Raw genomic sequence first — 3076 nt, 5'->3', positions numbered from 1 at the left:
ATGATTTCTTCACGAAAACACATTTTCCTATAATGGTAGGTCGAACTCTTATAGGGGAAACGCAGGTTTCATGAAATGAACTCAGAATTTCAAGTTATGATGAAAACTTCATTTCGTGTTAGTTTGTCATGATTTCTTCACGAAAACACATTTTCCTATAATGGTAGGTCGAACTCTTATAGGGGAAACGCAGGTTTCATGAAATGAACTCAGAATTTCAAGTTATGATGAAAACTTCATTTCGTGTTAGTTTGTCATGATTTCTTCCCGAAAACACATTTTCCTATAATGGTAGGTCGAACTCTTATAGGGGAAACGCAGGTTTCATGAAATGAACTCAGAATTTCAAGTTATGATGAAAACATCATTTCGTGGTAGTTTGTCATGATTTCTTCACGAAAACACATTTTCCTATAATGGTAGGTCGAACTCTTATAGGGGAAACGCAGGTTTCATGAAATGAACTCAGAATTTCAAGTTATGATGAAATCTTCATTTCGTGGTAGTTTCTCATGATTTCTTCACGAAAACACATTTTCCTATAATGGTAGGTTGAACTCTTATAGGGAAAATGCAAGTTTCATGAAATGAACTCAGAATTTCAAGTTATGATGAAATCTTCATTTCGTGGTAGTTTGTCATGATTTCTTCACGAAAACACATTTTCCTATAATGGTAGGTCGAACACTTATAGGGGAAACGCAGGTTTCATGAAATGAACTCAGAATTTCAAGTTATGATGAAAAATTCATTTCGTGGTAGTTTGTCATGATTTCTTCACTGAAACACGTTTTCCTACAATGGTAGGTCGAACTCTTATAGGGGAAACGCAGGTTTCATGAAATGAACTCAGAATTTCAAGTTATGATGAAATCTTCATTTCGTGGTAGTTTGTCATGATTTCTTCACGAAAACACATTTTCCTATAATGGTAGGTCGAACTCTTATAGGGGAAACGCAGGTTTCATGAAATGAACTCAGAATTTCAAGTTATGATGAAAACTTCATTTCGTGGTAGTTTGTCATGATTTCTTCACGAAAACACATTTTCCTATAATGGTAGGTCGAACTCTTATAGGGAAAACACAGGTTTCATGAAATGAACTCAGAATTTCAAGTTATGATGAAATCTTCATTTCGTGGTAGTTTGTCATGATTTCTTCACGAAAACACATTTTCCGATAATGGTAGGTCGAACTCTTATAGGGGAAACGCAGGTTTCATGAAATGAACTCAGAATTTCAAGTTATGATGAAAACATCATTTCGTGGTAGTTTGTCATGATTTCTTCACGAAAACACATTTTCCTATAATGGTAGGTCGAACTCTTATAGGGGAAACGCAGGTTTCATGAAATGAACTCAGAATTTCAAGTTATGATGAAATCTTCATTTCGTGGTAGTTTCTCATGATTTCTTCACGAAAACACATTTTCCTATAATGGTAGGTCGAACACTTATAGGGGAAACGCAGGTTTCATGAAATGAACTCAGAATTTCAAGTTATGATGAAAACTTCATTTCGTGGTAGTTTGTCATGATTTCTTCACTGAAACACGTTTTCCTACAATGGTAGGTCGAACTCTTATAGGGGAAACGCAGGTTTCATGAAATGAACTCAGAATTTCAAGTTATGATGAAAACTTCATTTCGTGTCAGTTTGTCATGATTTCTTCACGAAAACACATTTTCCTATAATGGTAGGTCGAACTCTTATAGGGGAAATGCAGGTTTCATGAAATGAACTCATAATTTCAAGTTATGATGAAAACATCATTTCGTGTTAGTTTGTCATGATTTCTTCACGAAAACACATTTTCCTATAATGGTAGGTCGAACTCTTATAGGGGAAACGCAGGTTTCACGAAATGAACTCAGAATTTCAAGTTATGATGAAAACTTCATTTCGTGTTAGTTTGTCATGATTTCTTCACGAAAACACATTTTCCTATAATGGTAGGTCGAACTCTTATAAGGGAAACGCAGGTTTCACGAAATGAACTCAGAATTTCAAGTTATGATGAAAACATCATTTCGTGTTAGTTTGTCATGATTTCTTCACGAAAACACATTTTCCTATAATGGTAGGTCGAACTCTTATAGGGGAAACGCAGGTTTCACGAAATGAACTCAGAATTTCAAGTTATGATAAAAACTTCATTTCGTGGTAGTTTGTCATGATTTCTTCACGAAAACACATTTTCCTATAATGGTAGGTCGAACTGTTACAGGGGAAACGCAGGTTTCATGAAATGAACTCATAATTTCAAGTTATGATGAAAACATCATTTCGTGTTAGTTTGTCATGATTTCTTCACGAAAACACATTTTCCTATAATGGTAGGTCGAACTCTTATAGGGGAAACGCAGGTTTCACGAAATGAACTCAGAATTTCAAGTTATGATGAAAACTTCATTTCGTGTTAGTTTGTCATGATTTCTTCACGAAAACACATTTTCCTATAATGGTAGGTCGAACTCTTATAGGGGAAACGCAGGTTTCACGAAATGAACTCAGAATTTCAAGTTATGATGAAAACATCATTTCGTGTTAGTTTGTCATGATTTCTTCACGAAAACACATTTTCCTATAATGGTAGGTCGAACTCTTATAGGGGAAACGCAGGTTTCACGAAATGAACTCAGAATTTCAAGTTATGATAAAAACTTCATTTCGTGGTAGTTTGTCATGATTTCTTCACGAAAACACATTTTCCTATAATGGTAGGTCGAACTGTTACAGGGGAAACGCAGGTTTCATGAAATGAACTCAGAATTTCAAGTTATGATGAAAACTTGATTTCGTGTGAGTTTGTCATGATTTCTTCACGAAAACACATTTTCCTATAATGGTAGGTCGAACTATTATAGGGGAAACGCAGGTTTCATGAAATGAACTCAGAATTTCAAGTTATGATGAAAACTTGATTTCGTGTGAGTTTGTCATGATTTCTTCACGAAAACACATTTTCCTATAATGGTAGGTCGAACTCTTATAGGGGAAACGCAGGTTTCATGAAATGAACTCAGAATTTCAAGTTATGATGAAAACTTCATTTCGTGTTTGTTTGTCATGA

The sequence above is a fragment of the Paramormyrops kingsleyae genome, unplaced genomic scaffold (assembly GCF_048594095.1).
Source record: "Paramormyrops kingsleyae isolate MSU_618 unplaced genomic scaffold, PKINGS_0.4 ups42, whole genome shotgun sequence".
Classification (NCBI taxonomy): Eukaryota; Metazoa; Chordata; class Actinopteri; order Osteoglossiformes; family Mormyridae; genus Paramormyrops; species Paramormyrops kingsleyae.
This window is presented reverse-complemented; position numbering follows the sequence as displayed.